The sequence below is a fragment of the Hibiscus syriacus genome, unplaced genomic scaffold (assembly GCF_006381635.1).
Source record: "Hibiscus syriacus cultivar Baekdansim isolate YM2019G1 unplaced genomic scaffold, ASM638163v2 tig00110429_pilon, whole genome shotgun sequence".
Classification (NCBI taxonomy): domain Eukaryota; kingdom Viridiplantae; phylum Streptophyta; class Magnoliopsida; order Malvales; family Malvaceae; genus Hibiscus; species Hibiscus syriacus.
In genome coordinates, this window is record NW_024062733.1 from 5,525,900 (window position 1) to 5,540,886 (window position 14,987).

The following is a 14,987-nucleotide window of genomic DNA, read 5'->3' on the forward strand; positions in this document are numbered from 1 at the left end:
AAAAAGAGGTATGAGGTTTTCTGGGCATATTAAACTACATAGCACGGTTCATATATCAGTTAACCGACAAGTGTGATCCAATCTTTCGCCTTCTCCGAAAGAACAACTCTGGAGCATGGGATGAGAACTGTCAAGCTGCATTCGAAAAAGTAAAGGAGTATTTGTCTCACACTCATATCCTGATATCCCCTATTCCAGACAAACATATGTTCTTGTATCTATCCATATTCGAGAATTCAATGGGGTGTGTCCTGGGTCAACATGACGAGTCCGGAAGGAAAGAAAGAGCCATATACTACTTAAGCAAAAAGTTCACCAATTGCGAGATCAGATATCCTCCCATTGAAAAAGTATTTTGTGCTCTAGTCTGGGCTACAAAGAGACTCAGACAATACATGTTGTATCACACCACCTGGTTGATATCCAAGTTAGACCCGCTAAAGTACATGATGGGTGTGTCTGCTCTCTCCAGAAGGTTAGTCCGATGATAGATATTGTTGTCTGAGTTCGACATCGAGTATGTGAGCAGAAAGCCATAAAAGAAAGTGACATATTGGATTTCTTGGCAAGAAAAACCGATGAAAATTACGAGGCATTGGACTTTGACTTCCCAGACGAAGACCTGATGGATATATCCTTAGAAGAAGCAAGTACTTCTACCGACGGTTCCTGGAGAATGCGTTTCGATGGTGCATCAAATGCATTAGAACATGGCATCGAGGCTATATTGATCTCCCAGAAGGGAATTATTACCCATTCACTAGCAAACTGAATTTCGATTGCACCAACAACATGGTGGAATATGAGGCTTATATTTTGGGAATTCGAGCTACAATGGGGCAAGATATAAAGACCATACAGGTATATGAAGATTCAACCTTAGTAATCTATCAGCTTCGTAGAGAATAAGAAACCAAGGATGTAAAGCTGGTAGAGTACCGAAAACTAATACTGGATCTACTCGAAGAATTCGATGAAGTCACCTTCTACTATGTGCCAAGAGAAGAAAATCAAATGGCAGATGCTTTAGCTATCTTGGCAGCCACATTCAAGGTTGGCGGGGAGTTTGAAATAATGCCAATTTACATGCAGTCGTATGAGTACCCGACTCATTGTTACCAAATCGAGGAAGTAAAAGACACTAAGCCTTGGTACCATAACATTATGTAATATATCAAAATCAAAGTTATCCAGAGGAAGCCACCAAAACTGATAAAAGAACCATTAGAATGATGACTGTTGGATATGTCCTTGATGGGGAGGCCTTGTACAAGAAAAGTCATGATCAAGTCCTGTTAAGGTGTGTCGATGCAGAAGAGGCGACGATAATAGTGGAAGAAGTACATGACGGAGTATGTGGAACACATGCAAATGAATATATGATGTCAAGAGAAATAATGAGATGCATATATTTTTTGTCCACACTAGAAAGTGACTGCATCAACTACGCTAGAAGATGTCATAAGTTTCAGATTTATGGAGATAAAATAAATGTTCCACCTCATCCACTTCACGTGATGACATCACCATGGCCTTTTTCTATGTGTGGCATGGATATTATTGGGTAAATCCATCTGAAGTCTTCAAATGGTCCCCGGTTCATTCTCATGGCTATTGATTATTTCACGAAATGGGTAGATGTTACGTCATATGCCAGTGTCACTCACTCCACTATTTACAAGTTTTTGAAGAAAGAAATCATATGTCGGTATGGTTTACCCGAAATGATCATTACCAATAATGCTACAAACTTGAACAACAAAATGATGGATACTACTTATGAACAATTCAACAAAAAAACATCACAACTCTAATGCTTATAGATCGAAAATGAACGGAGCAGTAGAAGCAGCAAACAAAAACATCAAGAAGATAGTGGAAAAAATAATTGAGACTTACAAAGACTAGCATGAGAAATTGCCTTTTGTTTTGTTCGCTTACCGAACCTCAGTACGAACCTCGACTGGGGCAGCTCCATTTTCACTAGCTTATGGAATGGAGGCAGTGCTGCCCATTGAAGTAGATATTCCGTCACTCCGGGTCTTAATAAAAGTCAAAACCTGGATGATGCATAATGGGTGCAATCCTGATATGATCAGCTGAACCTGATAGATGAAAAGAAACTAAAAGCCATTCATCATGGTCAAATCTATCAGAAACGAATTATTCGGGCACATAACAAGAAGGTGCGCCCGAGAATATCCTGTGAAGGAGATCTGGTGTTAAAGAGAATTTCACCCATTCATAAAGATTTCAGAGGAAAATGGATGCCAAATTGGGAAGGACCTTATGTCGTGAAAAAGGCTTTCTCCGGAGGAGCACTTGTCCTGGCTGAAATGGACAGACCTAAACTGTCAAATCCCGTCAATTCAGATGCAGTCAAGAAATGCTTCGCTTAGGAAGAAAACTCGAGAGGGCGTCCTAAGTCGAAGAAGAAAAAGAAAAAAGAAAAGAACAAAAAAAAAGAGAAAAATGTTTAGGGTGAAAACCCGAAAGGGCGCCCTAAATTGAAAAAAAGAAAAGAACAAAAAAATAAAATAAAAAGAAAAATAATGTGGGTTAAAGATGAAAACCCGCAAAGGGCATCTTTCAACCAAGGATGGGCTCAAGTTGAAAACTCGAAAGGGCGATTTGGATATTGATTCAAGAAATCCAGACAGTGGAAACATCCTGGCATCTAAATCTTCTACAGACTTAACGAGTTGGAGAAAGGTTACACTCTCCTGAACGTTGTCGCATCTTCAAAGATCCATTGACAAAGGCTGCGTTCAAAGTCACCTAACGGCTTATCAGCTCAACAGTGCTTATATTATCGAGATCCAAGACATTCATTCACACTTCATCATGTATTCATTTTCCAGAATGTTTGTCATGTATTATTTGGTCTTTTTCCCTTATGAATAAAGACAATCTTTTCTCTAAATCAATTCTTTTTTAGCATCTTGGATTGAACTTAAACATAATGATTTATTTACTTCTGCAAAAGATAATTGCATTTTAGTGTACAAAGATTCGATGAAAAGTACAGGTATCCGGAAGCCGATCAAGGCTCACACATATACTTGAGATGGTTGAGACAATTTACACAAGATTGGATTTCAACTTCACAATGAAGGATATCCAATTCAAGGCTCAACTTCACAACGAAGGGGCCATCCACGATTCCAACTTCACGACGAAGGATATCGTGCCCACCAACAACATTTAGATTAAATTTCAACTTCACAACGAAAGATATACAATTCAAGGCTCAATTTCACAAAGAAGGGGCCATCTACGATTTCAACTTCACGACGAAGGATATCATGCCCATCAGCAACATTCAAATTGGATTTCAACTTCACGATGAAGGATATCCAATTCAAGGCTCAACAATTCAAGGCTCAACTTCACAACGAAAGGGTCATCCACAATTTCAACTTCACAACGAAGGATATTGTGTCCACCAACAACACTCATCCTTAGATTGGATTTCAACTTCACGACGATGGATATCCAATTCAAGGATCAACTTCACAACGAAGAGGCCATCCACGATTTCAACTTCACGATGAAGGATATCGTACCCATAACCAAATTACTCAAGATTGGATTTTCAACTTCACGATGAAGGATATCCAATTCCAAGCTCAACTTCACAGCGAATGAGCTTTCCAGTTTCATTCATAGTCAATTTCAACTTCACGGCGAAGGATATTGGACTCAAAACAACACAACTTACACTAGATTGGATTTTAACTTCACGATGAAGGATATCCAATTCAAGGCTCAACTTCACAGAGAAGGAGCCACCCTACGATTTCAACTTCACAACGAATGATATCGTACCCTAAAGATTGACCCAACTTCACGACGAAAGAGTCATCTGTAACACAGTAACACCGAAGTCTTCAAGTCAAGTTTCAGCTTCACGACGAATTATCTTGGGCTAGAAGATGATCCAGGAGCTACTTTCTAATACTCTAACTTCGATTTCAACTTCACGACGAAGGAAATCGTGCTCATAATTTTCCAGTTCAACTTAACCTCACGACGAGGGAGTCATTTTGTGATTCAATTCAAATTAACATATTAGACTTAATATCGGATCTCAACTCTACGACAGAGGACATTCGATATGGAGGGAATTTGTGTCTTTTAATCTTTGCTCTATTTTTGTTACACGATAATTAGCAAAGAGGGACAGTTGAAGACACCAAATTTCCTCTATTTCCATTCGATTAAAATTATAATATTATATAATATAGTTACGTTATTTCAAATTATATTATATAATATACATATATTTACATTATTTATGTTATTACATTTTCAGGCCTAAACAGATGGCCCAGAACCCAACATTACACTCCCAGCAACCCAATTGCACGTGACCTACTTGGAGCATCGCAACCTCGACCTGGATTTAGGACCCGCTAGAACACCCCAAACCGGTCCAGTTGTGCTACAACCCGAACTGGTAGAAGTAGGGTTCCCAACCCTAATCTCTCCTCAACATCCTCAACGCCGCATGTCCCATCCCCTTCGACGAGCCCTTCTTTCACGCAATCAACGTTGGATTTCTCGGCAACAGACAACAAAGTCATCAAGAAGTATTCTAGTGTGAATACAACACTAAAAATAGGAGCAACTGATACGAAATACATGCGGAGTTTAGACACTACTTACTCACAAAAAATCATTCGAAATAGGTAGAAATACACAAGCAACCCAATCGTTTGTAGGGATGGCAATGGGTCGGGTCGGGTCGGGTTTTTGGGCCACTCGACCCGACCCGAGAAGAAAGGGTTTTTCACCCGTGACCCGACCCGACCCGACGAAATTAAGGTTTCACCCGACCCAACCCGACCCGAATATATGACTTAGAAACCCGACCCGACCCGACCCGAAATAATAATAAAAAAAATTTATTCAATGAAAACAGTGACTTAATTGAAAAAAATTATATATGGAGGGACATTATTGTAATTATCCCTAAATATATAGGATAAAATTATATATATTTTTCGGGTCGGGTCGGGTCGGATTTTTTTCACCCTAAACCCGACCCAACCCGACCCGAACAGTACATTTAAAAAAAACCCAACCCGACCCAACCCGAACCCGATTTTTTTTTAAAAAAATCCGACCCGATCGGGTCGGGTCGGAACCCGTCGGATTCAGGGTGAGTTGCCATCCCTAATCGTTTGTAAGGCTTTCAAAAGAGAAATAAAGACAAAGATAACATTTTTCTTACCTATTTCGACTCGTTCTTGGTTTGCATGTTCTTTACACTGCTTTCGATTTTGAAAAAAAACTCAAAGCGTCGATGACCGAAAAGAGGGTTGTTCGAAATATTTTTTTAGATCTACACCACACGAGGCGTATTTTAGAAAACTATGGTAATTTTCGTGACGGGGGTAAAAAGGGCTTTCGAATGGTGAAAGGAAAATTCACCGATCAACGACAGCCGACGAGGCGGTAGGGTCGTCAGAACTTGGAAACAGCGATGGTTGTTCTTCCTTGCTGATGAACATGCGAGAGAAAAAAATTAAGGGGTGGGTTTTTGGTGTTTTGGAATGAAAAAAAATGAAAGCTTTAAAAAATTTGTTGGCTTAAATACCCAACTCGTATAGCCCAACCGATCGACCCGCAACACGTATGACCCGCGTGTTTCTAAAATAAAGAGGGTAAATTGTGTTTTCGGTCCCTCTAAGTTTTCTGGTACTTATTTTACCATAAAATCCGGTTTTTAGTTTGAAATCCTCCTAATTTGGCCACTTAATTTATTTCCCTTTCGATTTAGTCTTTTATTACTATATATATTTAATTATATCTTTTGTTATTTATTTCTTTTTTTCCTTTTTCCTTTTTGCTTTTTTATGATTATTATTACTTTTTTATTATTTTATTCTATTACATTTTTATCATTATTTGTTATATATTTTATATATGATATATATTTAATTATTTCTGTATATTGGTTTTTTACTATTATATATATATATTTAATATATTTTTTTTTTCATTATTCTTTTGTCTTTATTATTATTAATGTTGTATATATATTTTATATATTTATTATTATATATTTATTATTTTATTTTTTTTATTTTTTTTACATTTTCGGTTTCTTTTATGTTATTTTTTCCTTAACATCTTTTGTCTACCGCTGACTGCCGTAGGTAGTGGTTGTTTGGTCCCAAAATGGGATGGGTCGCTTCACCCTCGACATCGCGAGTTCGAATTCAACCTCCATTTTGTCAAAAGTTACTCCGAAATCTACGAATTTGATATTAAAAGTGAGAAAACTAAAACATTTCACTCAAAATTCACAGGTTTTGAGACATTTTCTGTTGAAACACAAACACCATATCCGGACTAAGGGAGTCGAGACTAACAAACCCAGATCCGAACTAAGGGAGTCGAGACGAACAAACCCATCCCATTTTGGGACCGAACGACCACCATCTACAGCAATCAATGACGGCCGGAATGAAAATAACATAGTGACCGACAGAGAGAAAAAATGATAAGAGAAGGAAAAAGGATAAATTACACCATAGGTCATTAAGAAAAAGGATAAATTACACCATGAGTCATTAAACTTTACTCTCTCTCATATTTTACTCACGAAAACATCATTTTAGAGTATATTTGAGTTTTTCAAAACGACGACATTTTGATTCATGTGCCACCTCGTAATACTGTTAAAAGTATGCTATGATTTGTATTTGATTGGAAGTTTCTAGTTCAATGATAGTCTACCAAAGCAACAAATATTTAATACATCATTAATAAAAATTATGCAGTGAAATGCCTAATACATATACTAATGGAAATGACCCACACCTGTACAAAAATATCCTATAAGAATCCTGATTCCTCTTAAACTGCCTCTTTCTACTCCTATAGCAATATTATTTCCACTCGGACAGCAGAATGGGAAAAATTATTTGTATACTTCGAAGCCGCTGATCCTACCAACACTGTAAATACTAATACACACTTCTTGCCTGCCATGAAGGACCGAGTCAATTTTCTACACCATACAACACAGACTATGCACACAGATTAAATTAAAGCAATGCTCATCACCTCCCATCTTAAGTCATACTTCGGCATTGCTCCTTATCAACACTATCTGCGTCAACCTCATATGAAGAAAGCAACCGTCTCTGCATTAGGCGAAAAAACACGAGTACAAAACATAAATATTCATGAATTATGTAGGAATGAAAACAAGTCCAACAAACCAGACCAAAGTGAAGACTCAAAGCCAGCAAGGTCAAAGGATCTTACACATTTTACCTAATGGTAAGTGTACAACCCTGGGAACTAAAATTGTAGACAATACATGCTTGTTCTAAGTTCTAACAAACCATTCTTTGGATTATGACGGTATCACAAAACAACTTCCAACATGCAAAATAAATCATGCAACTAATCAATTACACAAGGTGTGGCTATAATATCTTAAATTCATAAGAACCAGCACCATACTTTACACAAACTGTCATCAATGCCAACAACAGAAAACCCATTTTAATTCACATGGCATAAAGCACAGTGTTGCTGATGACTGAAACCAAAGGTCAATTGGCCGCGGTTTACGTGAGCACAGAATGATGCAACTGAAACATCTATTCTCAGTACTCAAACCACTTGACCTATTAAAAAAGGCTATAACTACTAATAGACATACAAAAGCAGAGTGTAATACTACTAGTTCACCTACATCATGCACACCATGAAGGAAAAAGTAACCCAATAAAGAGAGCTCAGAGATAGAAACATACATGATCCTCAAAATCAGGACTTATCAAATTGCTGGAGAGGTTTCTCATCAGCAGTAAAATCTACACAGAAAGAAAGAAAAATAATCAATAAGATCTGTAACAAGATCAGGCAATATTGTATAAATCATCATGTTAAGAATATAACATACAGTCTCAACATCTATAGGATCCATCTTTTTAAGTTTCTGCAAATGGCCAGTAGCTTTTGGATCAAAGACACTGCCAATGAAACTGTATACTTGAACAAAGTCAGGCAACACTGCATCAAGCAAAACACCAGTTAAAAGGGAGTGAGGATGACAGTATAAAATATTAGAACTTTCCATTAGAACACAAACCTCTGGGTGCATGAGCGTGATTTCTATGATCAGTTATTTCCTCAATTTGTCTCGTCTTCGGGGTGTCCTCACTACTACTAAAAGTGTTATTGGCCAACCCTAAACCTGTAAGGGAAAATATACAACAGATAATCAAAATCATAGAACTTTTAAAAGCAGTAACTGCAATAATAAATGAGTCCAATGTTCAAATACTAGAACTAGGAAGAATAGGAAACCATTTTTAGCTTCTGAGAAACTAAGATTTGGGCTTTACTTGTCTGCGAAGATGCAGCAGCACTGGAAATATGGTCCATAAGCATTGACGAAGGATCGGATCTTAGAGCATATCCAGTTTCAAGTAAAGCAGTTGATGATTGTAAAGATACTGATACTTGTGGGTTTCCATGGGCTGCAAGATTCGACACAGAGAGCATTATTATATCAAGTTTGTACTGTAATTAAAAGTCTTATTTCAGACAGAATATCCTCACCAGTTTTAGAGGCTTTCTGGGGATATGGATGAGATGCTTTCCTTTTGGGTCGAGGTGGAGGAAGGTGTTCACAAGTTCCATTTTTCTGAACCTTTAGAAAGTACTTCTGGGCATGACTACGAATCTATTGAGAGAAAAAGCACTTCATTTCAAATGTTTACCATGGACATTGGTTAATGCAGATAATTGTTCTAATAAACTCTTAAATGGAAATTACATTAGTTTTCACATCATCACACATTCGTTGCCTTTTATTGAAACATTGGAAAGCAATGTAGCAAGAAAAGGAGAGATTCCCAAGTAACTATGGTCGGCAAGAATAAAGATATCCTTCATTCCTCAAACCTCCTACCTCTATCCTTCCAAAATAAAAAATAAAAAAAATGGAACTTGAAATGTAGGATGCAAAGGAGAGATTACTAAGCAACTATGGCCGACAAGAATAAAGATATCCTTCATTCCTCAAACCCCCTACTTCTTTCCTTCCAAAATACAAAATGAAACTTGATTTGGGAAAATGTTGGGTGTATTTCAGTTTACCTGAATAACAGTCTTTGAACCGATAAATGCTTCAATCTTTTTCCAGTCACGGTCAAAGCTGAACAGAATCAAGGAAGGGCAAAAAAATGGGTGAGAGAAATAAATTTTTTTTGACAAAAATACTTACAGAAAATACATGATTCAAACATGAAACCAATGTAATAACAAAGAGGAAAAAGAACTAGTATAATAACTTCATTATGTCATAATTTTACAAAAGCCTTTTAAGTAATAGAACTCAAGTTGTCTCAATAGAAAAGTTAACACTGACAAAACAGTTAGACGTTCAAAAGAGTACAACTTTCACAGTGGTTAAAAAAAAGGTAGATTACCATCAATCATATTCTACAATTTAAACTTTGAGAGCTTGGAGGATTTTCTATCACGTCTTCAAATATGCAATCAAGATTATCACAAATTCACAATTCAGTGCCTTTTCAGCTAGATATGAAACCTAAAGCTAACTGAACACAATACGGAAAGGAACGCATGCTTAACAAACAGAACAAGAAATAAGGACGAAAACAAACTCGATACAAGGTTCTGCAAAAACAATCATAAGCACTTTTCAAAAAAAGGAAAAAAATAATTTGAAATGGAAGCAAAATTCAAATTTGTAGAGTTAAAGAGGAAAGCGATTTAGACTTTACAGCTGGAGAGCTTCGAGGAACTTGTCGTGTTCAGGTTCAGTCCAGATCTCTCTGGACTTGGTGATGGTGTAGGGCTTTCTGATTTTTTTATTGGAATCGTCGGAAGATGAATCAGCGGAGGCAGCCGTAGCCGTAACCGTGGCGATGGCGGTGGCGGGGATTGGTCGGAGGCCGGGTAAAGCCATTCCAGTGGGATCCAGGTAAAATCCGTGACCAGAATTGAGGTTTTTGAATATCATGTAATTTTTCTTTAGCTTTGAAACAGCTGATACATCAGAATTGGGACGGTTGGGTAAGGCGGTAGAGTTTGTGCATATAAAGAGCTCAAGACTCTATCCGGTGCTTCTTCTTCTTCGCAGAAAGCGTACAACTGACCAATAGGTGAAAATTATGATGTTAATAATTTTATTTATTTATAAAATATTATATTAAAAATATTTTTATTCATTGAATAACCAACGTTCAATTATTTTTATAGTCGTTGGTGATCGAATTAATGACCTCAAATAAAGATAATGATTCTTTTAATCATTAAAATAAATTAATTAGTGCAATTAATAATTTCATGCTTAGATAAGCATTGGTAAAACCCATTTTATAAAATGATCCAAATTTAATGACTTCTATAAGTTCTTAATTAATTTAAAGGTGATTTCTCGAAATTGATTTGATTCGTCATAATCAAATTATTTTAATTTTAAATTTATTTTAAAGTTAAGTACAATAATTTAGATATTAGTTTAATAAGAAAGACGCGATTTTTATGTATTTTACGTAGTTTTGATAATTATATGAATTTTTTTTAAAAATATTAAATGTTAAAAATAATACTTTATTTTATCAGATGACTTTGCTCCTCCTCAATTATATTAAAACTGCTAGTATATATTTTAGTTTATAGCTAACTTTTTTTTTATAAAAAAAGTCAACATTTGAATTAAATTATTTATATCCATATTACATATAAGATAAATTATATGAATGATCTAATCAAACGGGTTAGCAAGAGTGGATGCATATGAATTTGTGTGCACCAAAGTCGTGTGAAAAACAAAGGATAGGTAAAGAGAGATAGAGATGTCCCCAACGGACGACATGTGGTAAGAGTGAAGGGTGTTCAATACTTCAATATGGGCAGAAATATAGCCACATGAATTGGAGCAGATATTTAGTGGTGGGCCCCTGTTGCCTGCTTTTACGGCACTTTTCTCCATTGATATTTTCTTTTGGGTAAATTACACAGGTGACCACTCAATTATGGTTAAAAATTATTTTGACTACCGATGTTTTAATTTGATCAAAATGACCATACAACTATCTAAATGTTTCAATCAAGCCATTCGCCGTTAACAGTTAACGCAACAAATGATGTGATAGTTAAACATATTTTGGTAAAATTACACAACCTATCCATGGTACTTATATATTCTTTTAATTTATTGTCACCCTCTGATTTGAGGACTAATTTTTTTTAATTTAATAGATTTACTTTCCTTCAATTAGGTTGAAAGAAAATAAATCAACACTTAAAGGGGCTAGAGGGATTCAAACCATAGACCCCTTAGTTGGGGTAGAAATCACCATACCATTAGTCCAAGATAGGGGTGTAAAAAGTTGACCCGACCTGTAAAACTGACTGAAATCGACTCGAGTTAAAATTGTTTTTGACCTGCGTTGTGACGATCCGAAACCGACTTGAGTCGAAACTGTTGTTGACCTGAACCCGAGTTGGACTTGGAAATTATGGATCTGAACCCGACCTGCATCCGACCTGAACCCGAATTGAACCGAAAATATGATACCCAAACCCGAACTACATCCGATTGATATGAACTCGAACCTGAGATTGACCTGGTAAATAATTGGTATTACCCGACCTGTTTTCAACCTGACCTGTTATGAACCTAACATGTAATTAACTCAACTTGTAAATGATCCGACATATTATTAAGTGATATAATATTATCATGACTTATAAGTGAAGTTACAATTAATATAATTATATTATTTTAAATTTATAATAAACTAATGATAATTAAATTATTATGATAATTAAATTAATATGGTTACTTTTTGAAATTTTATCATAAATTATTATGATAATTAAATTAATATGATTACTTTTAAAATTTAGTTTTATATTAATTATAATTTGTATATTATAAATTTTATTTTTATGTTAATTCCAATTCATAAATTTCTTTATATTTCTTATATTATAAATTTTATTTATAATCAATAAATTAAATTTAAATATTATCTTATTGAATTTGATTTTATTAAATTATATTACCTGACTTAATATATTCATAAATCTAATTTACTTTTAATGTGAAAATTAATAAATAATTTAAGTAAACTTAACTTGAAATTTTAAAATCAAAATATATTAATCGAAATGATGAACTTATTAAAAATTAAAAACTTGAACATTACAAATACTAAAAAAATATTTATAAATGAAAGTAATTTGATTACACTTGAAAACACTAAAATTACAATAAAATCAATTAAACAAAATAAATTTATATTGAAATAAATGCTCTCAAATCTTATAGCTAATGTTTACAAGGCTAAAAAACCTAACTATACTACCAAAAATATCATCATCGAGCTTTTATACCTAAATGCTACGAACATGTTTAATTATAGACAACTTTATAGCTTTAAAAGACAAAATGTCACCAACATAATTCAACATGAGTAACTATTTAGATAAGAATTTATAAGGTTCCAAAATTGATTTAAGTCATACCAACAACAATAATTTACAAGACATCAGTGAGTAATAGACAATGAAGATACTAATTTTTTTTACCCATTTGTTTTTAATATTATTATTAATATATTATTATAATATTATTTATTATTATATATTATTATTATTAAATAATTACAAATGACATTGTAGGCCCAACAGACTGGCCCAAACCTAATAGAAACCTTAAAACCCATTTAGGGTTTGATCTCAGCTTCAGCCGCCGCTCTTCTCTCAACCGTTGGATCAGACCTTGATCCAACGGTCCAAGGACCTCCAGATGCAAACCCTAGGGTATGATACCCTAGGGCCACGTCCTAGCCGCCGCTTTTGTTGTCTCCACCGCCACGTTCAACGCCGCTCAGTCGCTGCCACGAAGCCTCCAGAAGAATTGAAGAGAACCGTCCATGTTGAGGGCTACGGTGAGTCACCACTATAGTTTGGTGACTCACCAAACTATAACCCTTTTACCCAGTCCGAGACAAGCGTCAGTGATGGCTATAAAGCCATCAACCGAACCTGAAAAGAAAAGGAGGAGAAGAGACAGAGAGAGAACACAAAAACCAAAACCATCAAAAGATCGAAACAAAAATTAAGAGAAGCCTTACCGAAGAAGCTGCGACGCCACCGGAGTTCATAGGCCGCCGTAGAAACAAAATACTGAAGGTATTTTTCTTAGATCTAGGCAAATACGGGACATTTTAAGGAAAACTAAGGACAAAGTTGAACGTAGATCACTTGGATCTATCATTCGGGAGGTTTTTGTTTTTCCGACCACCGAAAGCGGTGACCGGCGGTGAGTTTATCGGCGGCACAAGGATACCGACCGGTGACCGGCTTCCCTCCGATGAGGGAAGTTAGAGAGGGACGAGAGAGTTTAAAAACTCTCTCAGAAAAGAGAGAGAGGAGAAAAATGAATTTTGGCCGAAAGGCCGTCTGGTTTGGGGCTTATATACCCCTCCCCGAACGACTTCGTTTTGGGGAGGGGTCTGTGTGTAATTAATTAAAGGACAAACCCTGTCCGAAACCCAGTATCTTTGTAATTTTCCATTATAGTCACTGAAACCAATTTATGATCGTTTTAATTTGATCTCTTAATTTTATTTAACTTATAATTTAGTCATCAACATAAAATATATATTTTAATTAAAATAACCAATTTAGTCCTCATAACTTTATTAGTTAATATTTTAAACCCCGAATAACATGTTTTAATTTCTTTTAATTTGATATATGAATTTAATATAATTTTTAATCTAGTCACTAAATTATAAAGGGTAGAATAACATATTTAGCCATTGAAATTTTAAATAATTAATTATGAATTATGTATTTAATTCTATTAGGTTATAATTTAATCACTAATTTCAATTTTTATTTTTATTTTTACAAGTTTTATTTATTTTAAATATATAGTTTTAATTTTGTTCATTGTTTGGTTATATGTTAATTTTATATGTTTACTTTTAATTATTATTACTATTATTATTATTATTATTTAGCCATAAATATATATATATTTATATAAAAAATAATATTTATTTTATTAAAATCTTATTTAATTACTTTTAACTTATTTTAATCTTGTTTTAATATTTATTTATTTTTCAATATTAAGAAAGGGCAGTCTTAAATAACTGAATGTCCATTTTCTGATATTTTTAAATAAATAAATATCCTATTTTATAAATTATATATTATTTGTTTTAATTATTTATTTATTTTTTAATATCGAAGAAAATAGCTGTCTTAAGGCACCTAGAAGTCCTTTTTTGATATTTCTGAATAAATAAATATTTTATTTATAAATATATATAAATTAATATATTTTTAATTATAATTTTGAAATAATATGATTATAAATTAAATATATTTTAAAATTTTAAATTTCTAATAACAAAGATAATTTATAATTAAAAAGTACCAATTTTGGGCATTGTAGGGGTTCTAATCATTCCCTAAACGTAACCGACCACGAATCCCTTTTTATTATTAAAAAGAACGAATTTTTGGTTAAAACTCAGATCAGTTTATCTTTTAATCGATGTTTTCTTAAAAACTCTTTTAAAGGATGATTTTTAGGTATTCGACCTACCTGACCCAAAAGGCCGATGGCGACTCCCAAAACATTAAAAAAAAACCATTTATTCACATCACCTTTCCCGCCAAAATAAAAATTTCGTACCCGGGCGAAAACCGGTTACGACAGCTTGGCGACTCTGCTGGGGACCTAGTCAAGCTTTTAAAATCAATTATAAATTGTCTCTATTAATTATAAATTAAAAATTCATATATTTAATTTATAATTCTTTCTTTTCAAATTTTTTATATATATACTTATTATTTTCATAGTATTTATATATATTATTTCATTTTATTTCCAAGTATTTTATTTCATTATTTATTTTTCTGTCAGAGGTTTGAACATTTCTCCTCACACACAACACTTA

At 34.3% G+C, this 14,987-nt stretch overlaps 1 pseudogene; it reads right to left on the reverse strand.

The window, feature by feature from the left end:
* Positions 1–6,848: 6,848 nt before the first annotated feature.
* Positions 6,849–10,067, reverse strand: LOC120124951 (annotated as a pseudogene).
* Positions 10,068–14,987: the final 4,920 nt, after the last annotated feature.